This window comes from Moschus berezovskii, chromosome 3 (assembly GCF_049115385.1).
Source record: "Moschus berezovskii isolate FMDL1 chromosome 3, NW_MosBer_1.0, whole genome shotgun sequence".
NCBI lineage: Eukaryota > Metazoa > Chordata > Mammalia > Artiodactyla > Moschidae > Moschus > Moschus berezovskii.
The window spans coordinates 120,679,653-120,697,711 of NC_142462.1; the positions used below are offsets into that span (position 1 = coordinate 120,679,653).

Consider the following 18,059-nt stretch of genomic DNA (forward strand, 5'->3'; position numbering starts at 1 on the left):
TTTCTATTTGCTTGTTTTTTGCGTAAAACAAATGTAACTGATTGTGGAACATTTAGGAGGAAAAAGAACCACAAAAATCAGGCGAAGATTTTAGAAAGCATCTAATAATCACGATTAATGTGTTTAGCAAATTTCCCTTGTGTCTTATACAAATAGCCTGTGTGTTTACTAATTAGAGTAATTCAGTATAAATACTACATTTTTGCTTAAAATATTCAGAACATTTTGGCACATGACTAAACTAGTCTTCAGAGATCACAAAGGTTTAATGGCTAAATAATAACACACTTAATGGATTTATCATACTCAATAACCAGTGTCTGTTTTCCATAGTTGCCATTTTTACTTTCAAAGATGATATTATGATAAACTTGCTGGGACTATATCTCTTGTCATTTTTCTAAGACTGAGTCCTTCAAGTGGAATTACTGAGTCAGAGAATATGAACATATAAATATTCTTGGTATATGTTGTGACATTTCTCTGTAGACTACTACTATTTTTACCAGCAATGTGGGAGAATGATCCTTACTACTGCCCCCAAATAATGACTTTTCGGGAATGATGTTATGAGATTTATGAAGCAAGTATTCTTATTTGTTTTCCCACAGTGCCCACTATTAAAGTTAATAAGTGAATTTTAAAGAATGAACCTATAATTCACAACAAGTGTGTGCTTTTAATTCTGAGTTACAACCCCAAAGGAGAGAGTTTGTCTTAGTGAGTCAGTATCTGCTCATTTTAATACTGACAGCACTGATCGTTGAGGATGCAGGGAAATGATTATTCTATAAAATTCTGGTATTTAATCTGACAATGTGTATCAAAATTGAAGATGTGTACTTTTAATGCAGAAATTCTATGTTTGGAAACGTATCTAAAGAAGTATTTGATCAAATATATAATACTTTATGATCATCATTAAGGTTTTAATAACATCAGAAGTCATATATGCATCTATCTAAGCATGATCGGCATTTATTTAAAATAAACCCTGGATATTCATTCAGTGAATAAAATGCAGCCATTATAAAAGGAGTGTCTGAAGTCAGAATTTCCTGCATTGAAATCTTGTTGCACCCCAGTGGGAATAATTAACAACTTTGTGTCCTTGAACAAATATCTATGACTCATATTTGTAAAATTTGAGTATTAAGTTCGATTTTACATGGGAAGAGCTTATGAAGTCCTAGTTATTATAATTTTTATAATTGTATTAAATGGAAATTTAATGATTTAGCAGTTAAGCTTATTAAATGGAAAAAGCATTAAATCATTGATAAGAACAAGTGATTAAATAGTGTGGATGAGAATATCATATTTGTATAAAAGTTTGTGTGTGTATGTCTGCATAAGGAGCCAAAGTGACATTAACCAAAATATGCACTATGGTTATCTCTTGGTTGGAGAACACTGGCCGATTTTTGCTTTGCTTTCTTCTTATATTTTTCTCTAATGTTTGGATTTTCTTTGAGTATTTGTTATCTTTATGATCAAAAACATTTAGTAGACCAGCCACGTCTTTTAAAAATCTGATTATATAAAGAGATTTTCTTTAGTAGATTCTGGAATTCCTAGGTGACTTGCCCGAAGCTACATAGCCAGCTGGTTGCAAGACAGCGAGAGAACAGTTTTCTAATCCCTAGTACACAGACCAGATGAGTGCTGCCAGGTAAAATGACCAAGAGGAAAAGAAACCATCAATGAGATTAGACTGAAGCAACTAAAAGAGTCCAGACTGTAAAGACAAAAGCTCAACATTCTGCCTTATTGCACTGTGTGACAAGGGCAAGACTCATGATCTCTCAAATGCTGTTTTATTTTCCCTTTTTAATTCCATTTATAACGTTATTATCCAAAAGTTCCTGTCAACCTAAATAAAGAGATCAACTGAGGCAAACTCAAATGACCAGAATTGGGTTTATCTGGGAATAGAGAGGAATCGCGGTTCAGGGAATACAGGCTTCAGGCCAGCTTCAGGCCAGTCTGTTGACGATTTGGGGCAGGCTGTATTCGCGGGCAAGAAATGCAAAATGGAAGAAGTCCTGGCACTGCCATCATGGACACGAGCCGTGTGCAGCCCATCAGGCTTGCCGGGGTCACCAAGGTGTTGGGCAGGACCGGTTCTCAGGGACAGTGCACGCAGGTGCGCGTAGAATTCATGGACGACACGAGCCGCTCCATCATCCGAAACGTGAAAGGCCCCGTGCACGAGGGCGACGTGCTCACCCTGTTGGAGTCAGAGCGAGAGGCTCGGAGGCTGCACTGAACTTGTGACTGGGTGCTGGATGTCTGGGTTGACGCCTTGGCCCACCAGGATGATCTGCTGTTAATAAAGCGTTTATATTGTATGTTAAAAATCTTCTTAAAAAAAAAAGGAAGAAGTCCAGCCAGAGTCCAGGCAATAAGTTCATGGGCTTGAGAATAGGGAGGGATTTCTGGCAGATGTTTATTGATCCGGAGACAAGTCTCAGAAACTTCTGCAAATCAGGCATTCACAGGAAATCAGCCTCTAGGTTCCTAAGTTCGCTTCTTCTGAGGTTGCATGCATGAGATTTTCCACTTCATATCCTCCAGTTCCACTTAGATTGAAATCCTGGTTCCTATTCCTTTAAGAACATAAAGGAATGCAGCTTAAGACACAGTGGAAGCTGATGTATTTAGTTAATTACTAGTTAGTTCCTTTTAACCAAATCTCCAAATATTAGTTCTGGAGTAAATATTTATTCATAGTCAGGGTAGAGGAGTGAGGTGGTTGATACTTGCATGCAAAATCTAAAAAAAAGAAAAAATTAGTAAAAATTCAATAAAATTCTCCCTTCAAATTATATAGAATATATTCTTGAATACACGTGTGATTACAGATTTGTCATATGCAACTGGAAGTTTATGGCCACAGCTGTTGAGTTTGAACCATGACAAGCAGTGGTGGTCCCTTAGCACCACTGTCACGAGCCAGAATGGAAATGTGTAGAGTCTGTGTAAACACAGGCTCTCTGTCCTGTGCTGTGTGATCACTGGGTGTTGACTCCTTTATGAGTTGGAATGCAGATATCAGCAATATACGTGGCCTGTAGCAATCACAGGCTGAAACTCAGGCATCTCTCTCACTCACTTTCCTTCTCTTGGTGTGCCACGGCAGTACTAAGAAAAGAACCTCTCTTAAGGCCCGTGCTGTGCCTGCGGATTACTGTATTACCACGTTTAATCCTCAGTGCGTGGCTGCTCGGTTGAGTTATTCCCAGTAAGGAGATGAGGAACACCCAGGAGTCTGGGAGCAATAGATCTGAATCTATTCACAGGTTATTCTCATGAGCAGCATGTTGTCTCCAGCTCCCCGTGTGCTGAGCTGATGCTGCTTAATGAGATTCACGGTGGATGATGTTGTTATTGTTGCTCAGTCGCTAAGGCATGCCTGACTTTTTGCGACCCCCCACGGACTGCAGTATGCCACGTTTCCCCATCCTTCATCATCTCCCGGAGTTTGCTCGAACTCATGTCCATCGAGTCAGTGATGCCATCCAACCATCTCATCCTCTGTCATCCCCTTCTCTCCTGCCTTCAGTCTTTCTCACCATCACAGTGGACACGGAAAGAAAATATGAAATTACTTGCCTGACTTGAGGAGTCTGCTGAACACCAGAAGATGTTCTTTAGAATATGTTTTTGACCCAGATTTGAATCCTTTCTTCCCTTTTTAACTTTCCCTCCCTTTTAATTTTTTTTTATTGTGGTAAAAGTCACATAAGACACACTATTTTAACCATACTTAACTGCACAGTTCAGTGACACTAAAGACATTCACAGTGTCATGAGACTCTCACCATTATCCATCTCCCAAATGTTTCACTTCCTAAACTGAAACTCTGTCCCCATTAAACACTAATGCTCCATCCCCCTCCCTACCCTCCCTAGACCCCTGCCCCTGGCATCTCAGTGTACTTTCTGACTTCATGAAGTAGGCTATTCTAGGTACCTCATCTGAACGGAATTAAGCAGTATTTGTCTGCACTTCAAACTCCAATACTTTGGCCACCTCATGCAAAAAGTTGACTCACTGGAAAAGACTCTGGTGCTGGGAGGGATTGGGGGTGGGAGGAGACGGGGACTACAGAGAATGAGATGGCTGGATGGCATCACCAACTTGATGGACATAAGTTTGAGTGAACTCCGGGAGTTGGTGATGGATGGAGAAGCCTGGCATGCTGTGATTCATGGGGTCACAGAGAGCCGAACACAACTGAGCGACTGAACTGAACTGAACTGTCTGCACTTAATATACTGGAATGCGTTTTAAGGTTAACTTGATATATATCCTGCGAAGCAACACATTACTGACTCACAAAATGAAGTTTTCAGAATGTATAGTAATTTGGTTGTACAAAGAAAACTTGTTTGGGAGTTTTGCTATATATATTTTTTTCTCCTGAAAGGTAATCTTCAAGAAATTTTCCTTGAACCCCCTTTTCTCTGCAGATTATGTATAGAGGATATGAAAAGACTGCGATGAAGCAGTGCCACTAGAAGTGACAGTGACAGATGAGCAAGCTGAACTGTGTCCGGCAGTGTTGGTCCCTTTCCTATTTCTTCTGTGAAAAGACTGAAGGAACGGTCCTTCAGTCTGCTGGGTCAATAGGGTGTGCCTGGTGTGTGATGTGTGGGGAAGGGGCCTTCCATAATTGCAAGAGGCAGACAGTTCATCTGAAGCTCTAGAAAATGAGAGAAGGAAAAAAAAAACTGAGCTCTAAATGTCCATCTGGGTTTTGAAAAGTAGATATTTGAAGTTGTGGCAGGTTGCTTTGTAATTAAATCGGTCACCAAGGTCCATTTTCATAGCAGTCCAATTCCAGATGTGATCATAGCATAATGAACCATGCCTTTATAAATGTTACGTTTCCCGGGATCAAAATATCTACCAGAATTTTCCTCCCAATTTAAAGAGTTTAAATGCCACATTATTTTTGAAAAGTGCTTTGCTCTACTGGTGTTTCTGTGTCACAGAAAACAGTTGGAAGGCATGGCATGGAATGACAGATAAAGGAAAACCTCCCTCCTGTCTTAATAAAAACAGAATTCACTGTACTTGCATCCTGCTGTCCAGCCTTGATTCACATGGACCAATTTCTTTTCTGGCTACTAAGATAAATGTAGTATTTACTGAATAAAGGTGATCATGTTTTCTACTCTGCTATATATCAATCTTGAAGGGTCAGAATGCACTTGTTATCTAGATACACAATCCAGTATATGTAGAGGTATCTTACTCTTCTGTGGTTTGAAGCTCATCTTTCATTTATTTCTATTTCAAACTGAGTTTAAAAGTTGGCTACTCATCAGAGAAGGAGGATGGAATGATCGGATTAGACAGGGGCAAGCTCCTTAGAGTCCTTCTTGGGTAATTTCTCTGATAGACTCAAACTAATTCTGATACTCTATCTGTCGCTAGGAACAGTGTTTAATTCCCATGCAATTATGTGAGTTTGTGTGAAATCTCTTTCTGAAACCCCCGGACAGAATTTATTTCAGTTCTGAAGCAATGACTGCTAATACCTTGAATAATTATAGAGACATTCCGCCATACTGGGGGCATCCCTGGTGGCTCAGACAGTAAAGAATCTGCTTGTAATGCAGGAGTTCAGTTCAGTTCTGTCACTCAGTCTTCTTTGACTCTTTGCGACCCCATGGACTACAACACGCCAGGCCTCTCTGTCCATCACCAACTCCCGGAGTTCACTCAAACTCATGTCCATCGAGTCGGTGATGCCATCCAGCCATCTCATTCTCTGTCGTCCCCTTCTCCTCCCACCTTCAATCTTTCCCAGCATCAGGGTCTTTTTCAATGAGCCAGTTCTTCACATCAGGTGGCCAAAGTATTGGAGTTTCAGCTTCAACATCAGTCCTTCCAATGAATATTCAGGACTGATTTCCTTTAGTATAGACTGGTTGGATCTCCTTGCAGTCCAAGGGAGTCTCAAGAGTCTTCTCCAACACCACAGTTCAACAGCGTCAATTCTTCAGCACTCATCTTTCTTTTTAGTCCAACTCTCACATCCATACATGACTGCTGGAAAAACCATAGTCTTGACTAGATGGACCTTTGTTGGCAAAGTAATGTTTCTGCTTTTTAATATGCTGTCTAGGCTGGTCATAACTTTTCTTCCAAGGAGCAAGTGTCTTTTAATTTCATGGCTGCAGTCACCATCTGCAGTGATTTTGGAGCCCCCAAAAATAAAGTCTGTCACTGTTTCCCCATCTATTTCCCATGAAGTGATGGGACCAGATGCCATGATCTTAGTTTTCTGAATGTTGAGTTTTAAGCAATGCAGAAGACCTAGGTTCAATCCCTGGGTTGGAAAGATCTCCTGGAGAAAGAAATGACAACCCATTCCAGTATTCTTGCTTGGAGAATTCCATGGATAGAGGAGCCTGGAGGGCTACAGTCCTGGGGTCACAAAGAGAAAAGACTGAGCAGCTAGCACTTTCACTTTCCCCCATACTAAAGTTTACATGCAGATTGAGTCATGTCAATCCAGTAGTGGTAGATGCAATTAGAGTGGATTATATAAATGAACTACCAGACATCGTGATTCCATAGTGATGCTCAAAAAAGGATTAAAAAAAATGAAAGGGACATAAAAGAATTGGAGAAGCAAAACAAAGTGTAATGATACAACTTTGTACCAACTTTTGTCTTGAATTTGATGGCTATTTGTAAATCATCTACACTTTAATAAAAATAGTTCTGAGAGGAAAAAAAAATTTTAAATGTTTAAGCACTGATAATTAAAGGGAAGGAATAGGCATTTTTCCTGCCTCTCTAGTAGGAATTCTACTTCAGACCAACTAAAAGCCTTAGGAAATTAGTAAAACTTTCTAAACAGTAGGATTTATAGGAATACAAAAGCATCATGTTGTAATCTCTAGTGAAATCATTGGTTTAGGTCATCAACAAATAGTAAAACATTAGTGAAGATTTGATGGGAAATTTTAGAGTGATGGAATTAGGCCAGCGCCATCCAAACTACATTGGTGTATCTTAGCCTCACTGAAGTACATCCCTCAGGCTTAATGTTGCCCCCAAGATTAAGCAAATATGATGTGCAGAGTACCACTTCTGAAGTATCATGAAGGAAAACAACTTAGATAAAATCAAACCATTAAAGGCCAGTTTACAGGAATGTAGGGGAGAGAGAACCAAGCTAAGCATCAAGAAGCAGTCAGTCAAATGCAAAACATCAAAGACTTAGGATAACTTTTGTAGTTTCTTCAATAAATCAAAGAAAAAAATGAGAAAGGTAAAGATGGAGTACCTCTACTTCTTTAAAGAAACAAGATGTAACAGAACATTTTTGTACCCTGATTCAGACAAACCATAAATTATATATTTTAGACAACAGGAGAAATTTGAGTATGGGCTAGATATTGTTACTGTTCAGTCACTGAATCACGTCTAATTCTTTGCAGTCCCATGAACTGTACACACCACACTCCTCTGTCCTCCACTGTCTCCCGGAGTTTGCTCGAATTCATGTCCATTGAGTCACTGACACTATCTAACCATCTCAGCCTGCGTCACTCCCTTCTCCTCTTGCCCTCAGCCTTTGCCAGCACCAGGGTCTTATCCAAAGAGTTGGCTCTTTGCATCAGGTGGCCAAAGTATTGGAGCTTCAGCTCCAGCATCAGTCCTTCCAATGAATAATCAGAGTTGACTTCCTTTAGGACTGAGTGGGTTGATCTCCTTGAAGTCCAGGGGACTCTCAAGAGTCTTCTCCAGCAACACAGTTCAAAAGCATGAATTCTTTGGCACTCAGCCTTCTTTATGGTCCAGCTCTCACATAACGTACATGACTACTGGGAAAATAATAGTTTGACTATCCAGACCTTTGTTGGCAAAGTGACATCTCTGCTAGATGCTAGATGATAGTACATAATTATCTTGTACTAATTTTGTAGGAGTACTGCCTCATATAAGAAAAAAATTGAGTGTATATTAAAACATTTATTGGTAACTGACTTCAGATTTGGAATTTGGTTGAAAGTAACCCATCCCAGTAAAAAGGGATAGGGCAGAGAAAAATGGGAATAATTAAAACTAAGATGGTAAAGTAATAGTTTTTGAGGCTTCGTGATGGATCCTGGTGGACTATATTTTCTACTTTTGCCATGTCTAGAAATTTTCCTAATAAGATAGAAATAAAGTGAAAGAAGTCTTAAAGCACACACCAAAAAGGACAGACAATAGAAGGTAATTCATTAGGTTCCATTGCAACTATGTTCGTTTATAAGGGTTTCCAAAAATCTTCATATAAAACAGAAAATTGTGAATTTAAGGTAGATGCCTACATACCTGTGAAGTGAAGTGAAAGTCACTCAGTCATGTCTGTTTGCGACCCCATATAGTCCATGAAGTTCTCCAGGCCAGAATACTTGAGTGGGTGGATGGTATTTAAAGAGAGACATGCTGGTGAGTTGTGACCTCAAGCAGAAAAATTAACCCCGGTAACTGGGATGGTGACAACTTAAATTTATCTGAGTCATGAGAATTGTCAGGCATATTTGTGTTTTCTGATTTTTGGAGCAATGATTTTCCCAAGTCTTATCTTCATAAGTGAGTCAGAGATGAGATAGATTTAAATAACAAAATTTTTAAATGTGGTTAGTCGCATTTCAAATGTTTTTTTGTTGTACTTTGGCTTTGCTTTTAAAATGTCACCATTGTTAGCTTAATAGAAAACAAAAGCATTACAGTTAACTCCTGGACCAGCTTCCTGGCCATGTAACCCTATATTTTACTGTGACCTATGCTGAGATGGGCCCTGCAGTTGGTTCAGTGCTCTGTGATCATCATCTTGAAATCCTTCACAATTTTTGAACAAGGAGCTTCAAATTTTCATTTTGCCTGGGGTCTGCAACTAGGCAGCTGGTCCTGGTTAAAGTGTATTGTACATAAAGTGTGTGTGTTGGGAGAAAGGAGATCGAGTGGGCTTGATTGTTTATAATTCATTCTACTGAAGGAGACACATCATTCACTTCAGGGTCACTTTATAGCCTCTTTGTTTTTTAACTTTTGAACTCTTTGGGGGACAACTAAGTAAATAGCCTCTCAGTTCAGTTCAGTTCAGTCGCTCAGTCGTTTCCGACTCTCCGCGACCCCATGAATCACAGCACACCAGGCCTCCCTGTCCATCACCAACTCCCGGAGTACACTCAAACTCATGTCCACAGAGTCGGTGATGCCATCCAGCCATCTCATTCTCCGTCGTCCCCTTCTCCTCCCGCCCCCAACCTTTCCCAGCATCAGAGTCTTTTCCAGTGAGTCAACTCGTCGCATGAGGTGGCCAAAGTATTGCAGTTTCAGCTTCAGCATCAGTCCTTCCAATGAACACCCAGGATTGATCTCCTTTAGAATGGACTAGTTGGATCTCCTTGCAGTATAAGGGACTCTCAAGAGTCTTCTCCAACACCACAGTTCAAAAGCATTGATTCTTCGGCGATCAGCTTTCTTCACAGTCGAACTCTCACATCCATGCATGACCACGGGAAAAACCATTGCCTTGATTAGACGGACCTTGGTTGGCAAAGTAATGTCTCTGCTTTTTAATATACTATCAAGGTTGGTCATAACTTTCCTTCCAAGGAGCAAGCGTCTTTTAATTTCATGGCTGCAATCAGCATCTGCAGTGATTTTGGAGCCCAAAAAAATAAAGTCTGACACTGTTTCCACTGTTTGTCCATCTATTTCCCATGAAGTAATGGGACCAGATGCCATGATCTTTGTTTTCTGAATGTTGAGCTTCAAGCCAACCTTTTCACTCTCCTCTTTCACTTTCATCAAGAGGCTTTTGAGTTCCTCTTCACTTTCTGCCATAAGGGTAGTGTCATCTGCATATCTGAGGTTATTGATATTTCTCCCAGCAATCTTGATTCCAGCTTGTGCTTCTTCCAGCCCAGCGTTCCTCATGATGTACTCTGCATATAAGCCTCTAGCTCTGTATTATTACTTGTGATTCTAATAACTTCATGAAAATACTCAAAAGCAAAATCCAATTTCTTTTTTTTTTAATTGGAGGCTAATTATTTTACAATATTATATTGGTTGGTTTTGCCATACATTGACATGAATCCACCCCGGGTGTACATGAGTTCCCCTCCAAGACATGCTTGCTATCTAGATCAAGAATTTTCTTTTGAAATACAATTTTCAGATACAGGTGTGCTTCCGAGAGTTCTAAAATACTGAGTTTAATAAAAGGTAAATCTGTCTGAACATTTAGAACTCTTCTGTCACTCTTTTGTTATGCAAACAAACACGTTTACTGAATTTAGTTTTTGTTTTTCCGTGTAATAGCAGAATGGTTTCATTAAGGAAGTAATAGCGGGACTTGCAAGGTTACATTTATGGTATGGTGGTGGTGGGTTAGTTACTAAGTCATGTTTGACTCTTTACGACCCCATGGACTGTAGCCCACCAGGTTCCTCTGTCCGTGGGATTTCCCAGGCAAGAATACTAGAGTGGGTTACCATTTGCAGATGATCTCCCTGATCCAGGGATCAAATCCACGGACCCTCGTCTCCTGTATTGCAGGCACATTCTTTACTGCTGAACCCCCAGGGAGGCACTATTTGTTGCATACATAGTTTAAATAGCAATGCAGTATCCAATTAATAGCAGTGGATCAACAATCCCAGTTATACAAATCTTCACTGAAGTCACTATACAGCTCATTCTCTGACATGCCAGGGATTAGACTGGCTGATGTCTTGTCACAGTGCCAAAGTTAACCGTGGTCTCCAAACACTGAAGGAAGGCTGAGCTGTGCATAAATTAACTACCATTAAAACAGATTTAAAAAGTAATCCTGAAAGGCCACTATTAAGAAGAAACAGTGCTTTGAATACATCATAATTCTTTTCCAATATGTAAAAGATACTTCTAGAAGGGAATGCTTTTAATAAAAAGTTTGTATTATAGCAGTAGACAGGAAATCGCTTTTTAGAAATGAACCTTTCTTGGTAACGGCATCGGGTTGATAGTTTTTATTCCTCCAAAGCCACAAACTTCTCAGATGTCATGTGCGTTTTTGTGTTACCTTTGACATTCTAGAATGGAACTAGGAAAGAATTTATACCCTAAACCATGGCTCCTTAAGCTGACGTACAAATATTTCTCTCTCTTCCACCCTCCATTCCCTCTCCCTCTCTTTTTCTCCAAATAATATTGTCCTGACTAGTACCTACATATTTGTTTCTTCTTTTACAGATGTACCACAATCTGTGTGGGCATCCCTCAGATAGTTTTATTGTTTCTAAATATTTAATGTTTCAAACACCGCTCTATTATGTATCCTTAGAGATGTTTCCGTATGTGTCTTCTTATTTGTATAGGATTCCCAGAGATGAACTGCTGGGTCATGGGGGATGAATGTAACATTCTGAGAGAGAATCACCCCAAAGATTGGGCCAGCACACATGTCTACCAGCAGTGGTTTTAGACCATTTTCTCCTAACCATTATCAGTGCTGCATATACTCATACTTTAAGAATGCCAGTTTGACGGGCAAAAATAATTGTTGCTTTACTTTGAGTTGCTTTTGCAGTTTTCTTAAGGAATATGTGCAAGCGTGCTAAGTTGCTTCAGTCGTGTCCGACTCTTGCTGACCCCATGGACTGTAGCCCGCCAGGCTTCTCTGTTCATGGAATTCTCTAGGCAAGAATACTGGAGTGGGTTGCCACTTCCTCCTCCTGGTGATCTTCCCAATCCAGAGACTGAACCCACATCTCTTAAGTCCCCTGCATTGGCAGGTGGGTTCATTACCACTAACGCCACCTGGGAAGGAATAATTGACAAAACTGTAAGACATTTAAAGTGTCCCTGATGACCCGATATATATATATATATATACACACACACACACACTGTGAAAGGATCCCCCCACTGAGTTTATTAACCCAGCTGTCACTTCACATATTTACCCTTTTTCTGTACATGGGAACGTTTACAGTTTACTGTCTTACCAAGTTTCAATTATACAATGCAGTGCTATCCTCTGTAGTCATATTATGCATTAGATCCTCAGAGCTTACTCATCTTAGAACTGAGAGTTTGAACCTTTTTACCAAATTCTCTTTTCCCTCCACCCAGCACCTGGCAACGACTTTTCTGTTCTGTTTCTATGAGTTCAACTTGGTTTCTTTTTCTTTTTAAGATCTCACATTGAAGTGATGCCATGCAGTGTCTGTCTTCCTCTGATTTATTTCACGTGGCATAATGCCTTCTGTGTTCACCCATGTAGTTGCAGGATTTCCTCCTTTTTAAGGCTGAATACTATTCCGTTGCATGTCACATTTTCTTTACCCATTTTTTGTTGTTGTTCAGTTGCTCAGTCATGTCTGACTCTGCAACCACCAGGCTTCCCTGACCTTCACTATCAATAGACAATTGTCCCCATATCGTGACTATTATAAATAATGCTATAATGAACATGGGAGTGCATTATCTCTTCAAGATAATGATTTCATTTTCGATCAATATGCACCCAGAAATGGGATTGCTGGATCATACGGTAGAACTATTTTTAACTTCTTGAAGACTTTCTGTAGTGTTTTCCATGATAATTACGTCAAGTTTACATTCCCACCAACTATGAACAAGCCGTGTCTTTAAATGAAATGGAAACAAACAATTTTAACAGGTTACATTTATTGAGTACTAATTATGTTCCAGGTACTGTTTTTTTATTTCCTTAAAAAATTCCTTCATTTAATTACCATAACACACCTGTTAGTTAGCTAATGTTTTCCCCTATTTTACTGACAATGAAGCTGAGGTTCAAAGAAGTCATTAACACATCCAAGGTCATCAAGTTGTTAGTGACAGAGCCAGTGTTGAAATCTGCACCTTATTCAAAAGCCCAGCTCCTTGTACTAATCTCACTCACAATTAATGACCCTGAGAGGCCAAATGTGATATTTGTTTTCACTGCGGTGCAAAGTGTTATGAAAGAGAGATATTATAAGCAGAGGAAGGTGGACTTTCATAGAGAAGTTGGTACTTCTGACTTTGAAGAGAGTGGGCAAATGTTGCCAGCAGACTGACATATCTTAAGGAGTCTTTGCAGTGTGTGTCATGATTTCAAGCTGTATTGTTATCAGGTCTTCCATTTTTCTCCCTTCTTGAGAACAGCATGAACCATTTGGTTTTAGTAATAATTTTCCTGCTACTGGTGTAGCTCAGGCCTGTCACTGAGGTTTACAAGGAGTCAGCTTCTTCGTAAGACCTAAGTAAAATGGTGAATTGGAATCTGGATGCAAGTCTCTTTGGCATCATCCCTTTAGTGGATTCATCAAAATTAGCCAGGAAACGTTAAAGTTCCAGAATACTTAAATGAGTGTTTCAATTAGATGTGAAGGGGTGGGGGGTGGGAAATGATGGTCTATCTAAGTGGTCAGATGGTCGTGATATGAAAATAAGTTATTAAACACTCTGGTTGAATAACCTCAGAATTCACTTACATAATAAGCTTTGATGTTAATGTTAGTTGCTCAGTCATGTCTGACTCTTTGTAACCCCATGGACTGTAGCCTGCCAGGCTCCTCTGTCCATGGAATTCTCCAGGCAAGAATACTGGAGTGGGTATTCTTCCATTCTCTTCTCCAAGGGATCTTCCTGGTCCAGGGATCAAACTTGGGTCTCCTGCATTGCAGGCAGACTCTTTACCATCTGAGCCACCAAGGATGCCCTATAAGCTTTGGTGTCCGTGGAGTAATCTGTTAACATGTCTTTTATTTTAGTATTTGCAAGTGGGTATAAGAATGGGAGCCTTAGAGACCTGCCTATCCCTGCTGCCAGCTGCCCAGTGACTCATAATTAGGGCACTTGTCTGGTACAGTCCAGCCTCAGTCTTTAATCCAAATACTTCTTGCTCTTTCAGTCCTCACTCACGGCTGGGCTGACTTCCCTTTCCTTTCTTTCCTATCCTTTTTCCTCATTTAGAGAGGGCTTGTTTCTAAACAGTTTGGCTAAATTTCCTGAGCCATTTCCTTGAAGTACTCAAGGAAGCAGGTCTCCAGCAGGAGGACCTCTGTGCTCTGAAGTAGAGCTCCAGAGATGGGGGCTCGCCTCCTTCAGTCCTACTTGGTATTTCACGGCCTGGCCTAAGAAGGCTAATTTGAAGCCTCATAAGTTTCACTTGTCCCTTAATTTTGAGCTCTCTCAATATAAATAGAACAGAAAACTGATGAATAAATGAGCACACAATAATAATGCACCGCTGCTCTTGTTTTTTATTTCAATGTTATACATTTAAAATTTCCTCCTCTTATTTTTTCCTTAATTGGCCCATGTGTTCCTAGATACCCGCATACTAGTTTCCTTACACTTTCAGATAAAATCCTGAGCCTAGATTTTAATAATTATACCCCTACAAACCAAGAGCTGATTTTGGTCACATAAACAATGTAAATAAATAAAGATCAACTCATTAACACGCGACAGTTGCAATTCACTTATAAGAAATTAAAGTTAGCAAGTTTCATGGATGAAATATAATCATTGTCTTCTAGCTACCAATTCTTGGAGGGCATATTTAACGCTTTATAAGAAAGTTTTATATAAAAAATTATACCTTTGGAAAGATAGCTAAATATAAAGTAATTAGGAAAGGAAATTTTTTCATTAAAACATAGAAAATGCATATAGATATCTCTCATAGTCTCTTCACATGCAAGAGAGTAAAACTAAAAAATGAATCAAACATAGGGACTCCCTTGTGGTCCAGTGGTTGAGACTGTGCTTCCAAGGCAAGGGGTGTGGTTTCGGGCCCTGGTCGGAAGGAAGCTAAGATCTCACATGCTGAGTGGTGCAGCCAAAAGCAAACAGACAGGAAACAAAAAAAAACCGGAGAGAATCAAACAGACAAGGAGCAAGATTCTTCTTCATAAGATTTCAGAAACACATGATTTTAAGGTTCACCGATCTGATTTGTAACAAAACTAGTTACAAATGCAAAATATAGTTTTCATAAGAAAACACAATTCTCCTTGCATCAGTTGAAGGTCTTTCATGAAAAAATTGGGACATCTGATAACTGTTCTCCTTATCTCACTGAAAAAGTTACCTTCCAGATGATTACTGATAATGCTTCTCTCTCCTTTGTTTAGTTCTAAGAAGCCCTCAGGAGCCCATATGCCAGGCAGTGAGAGGCAGTTCTTACTGAATTCTCTTCCCTAAGCTCTAGCTTGGGTTTGTTCTGATGCCCTAAATTCAAGGAAGAGCCATATATCCTATTTAAGGCTAATTCAGCTTTGGCTTTGGGGTGGGCAGAGATCCTACAGCAAGGGCCCCTGAACTTGGTTTTCAGTAGGCTAATTAAATATTAATATTTAACTCTTAATAGCTACAAGCATTTGTGTTGGGTTACTTTGGAGAAAAGCTGTTCTTTTCCTTTAGATTTCCTTCCACTGAAAGAAATTCTTCTTAGTTTCTGAAGAATTCCACTTATCAATGTAATAAAATATTTTTACCTCATTCATTGAGTTTTCCTTATAATAAATTATTCATAAAGCCTTGAAGAAAAATTATTATTTCTTTTTGCACTATATAGCTGACCTAGCTTCCCTGGTGGCTCCTGGTAAAGAACCTGCCTGCCAGTGCAGGAGATACGGGTTCAATCCCTGGTTCGGGAAGATCCTTTGAGGAAGGAAATGGCAACCCACTCCAGTGTTCTTGCCTGTGAAATCCCATGGACAGAGGAGCCTGGCTGGCTACAGTCAGTGGAGTTGCAAAAGCGTTAGACATGACTTAGTGACTAAACAACAATGAGAAAAACATAACTGACCTATCGCTTTCCAGTGGACCATAACCGACAAATCCTTAAGTTGCTCATTTGCTGTGAACAACTAGACAGACTGGATGTAGCCTGCTAGAGAGATTCCACAGAAAACGCTCTTCTATCTCTCTGCTAGTAAGTATCATCAGGGAGGCTGATTGGTATGTTTATAAAGGAGTCTTTACTGGTCATCTATTTCTGTTTTCCTTTTCTCTCTTCTTATACGTCACCCAGGGGAGAGAAGATGGGTTACAAACGAGGCACAAATGCTTTACTTTATTTTTTAGATATTTTTTTATTTATTTTAATTGGAGGCTAATTACAATATTGTGGTGGTTTTTGCCATACAGCAATATGAATCAACCACCAGCATAGCATACATGTGTTCCACCATCCTGAACCCCCTCCCAAGATATTTATTATCATTTTATTATTATATTTTGGCCATGCCGTATGGCTTGTGGGATCCCAACCATGGATCAGACTTCACCCCCTTCTCTGGAAGCATGAACTGGTAGCACATGCTTTCTTTTCCAAGACGCATTTCTATAGCAAATGTTACTCTATTGTGTGTTTTTAGATGTATGCTGTTTTCCATGTGATAATTTATCGTTTGTCACATACATAGCACACACAAAAGCCTTCAGAATCACTATCCAATGCTTTGCATCACAATTGACAATGATAAAATTTGGGCTTCACTAAGGAAAAACGTTCTAGAGCAACTTCCAAATAGTTTTTTTCCCAGTCTTTGTAACTGGTCACTCTCACTATCCAAAAATTGAACATGTCTTTTTCCTTTTACACCTGACTTGGGATTACTGCTGGGTCTTCTATTAATCTCAGCATCTTCAGTTCAGTTCAGTTGCTCAGTCGTGTCCGACTCTCCGCGACCCCATGAATCACAGCATGCCAGGCCTCCCTGTCCATCACCAACTCCCAGAGTTCACTCAAACTCATGTCCATCGAGTCGGTGATGCCATCCAGCCATCTCATTCTCCGTCGTCCCCTTCTCCTCCCGCCCCCAACCTTTCCCAGCATCAGAGTCTTTTCCAGTGAGTCAACTCGTCGCATGAGGTGGCCAAAGTATTGCAGTTTCAGCTTTAGCATCAGTCCTTCCAATGAACACCCAGGATTGATCTCCTTTAGAATGGACTGGTTGGATCTCCTTGCAGTAGAAGGGACTCTCAATATTCTTCTCCAACACCACAGTTCAAAAGCATCAGGCTTCAACACTTTTACATCATTTCAGCCATTTAGAGTACAAGAAGATACATCATTCGGGCATGGGAAATGCTTGGAAACAAGTTGTGTACATTTAGGAAAATTATGCACTTGCACCAGTTATAAAATCTTATTTCGAACCAATGAGCAAACTGTTTTTTTGCTGATTTTTATAGCTTTTCCTATTTCATGTCAGGCCATCTAGCTAATGTTCCTAGTCCTTTCCTTCTTAGGATAACAACATCCTTTGAGCCTGAATCTCCAGGTAAACCTCTTAGTTGACATCAACCCAGCTGACCAGGGTAATTCTGGTCCATTAATCCATTAATTGAACAAATTGCTATTGGACCCCTACCCTGTAGAGAGTTATCATCCTAGATGCTGGGGATACATCAGGGAACAAGACACTCATAGTCCCTGCCCTCATGGCCTGACCTCTTTATAATGATCTATAGACGTATTTGAGGAAACAAATTCAACTAAAACAACTAGGAAGTGTGATAAACCAAGGATCTTTGAATCGGGATTCCTATGACAGTTGTATTCATAGGAGGTTATTCAACTAAGATAACTAGGAAATGAAAGGAGATTGCATTATGGATTCCAGCTGCTGACACTATGCTATATGGCTTAGATTAACTCTTTACCAGACTCAAGAATGAAATTAATCATCCAGTATCATGGAAAATCAATAAACTTCAAGTGCTTTGAAAATACCAACATAAGGATGTTAACGCTTTGGTTATAAAGTTATCTGAAATGATAGATAATAACAAATGTTTGTCTCCTTCAATGCATACTGGAAGCTTGCTGAATTCACATTGAAACTGATATGATATTTTTCCTTTACATAATTTAATCTTTCGATAGTCATTTCAAATTAAAGATATTCTATTCCATACAGAGGGTACATATATTTATTTCTGAAGCCTAATCACCTCTTCCTTTCCTGCTCTCCTCTTCCAGACCCCAGGCATATGGAGTTTCCTGTCCTTTTGTATTTTTGTA

The 18,059-nt window shown here is 39.7% G+C and overlaps 1 protein-coding gene and 1 pseudogene across 1 annotated transcript in view; both read left to right on the top strand.

The window, feature by feature from the left end:
- CNTNAP2 (contactin associated protein 2) overlaps positions 1–18,059 on the top strand; it is a 1,655,962-nt gene that overhangs the window by 997,573 nt on the left and 640,330 nt on the right. The gene's annotated exons all lie outside the window — the stretch shown is intronic.
- LOC148778419 (small ribosomal subunit protein eS28 pseudogene) lies at positions 2,028–2,351 on the top strand (annotated as a pseudogene).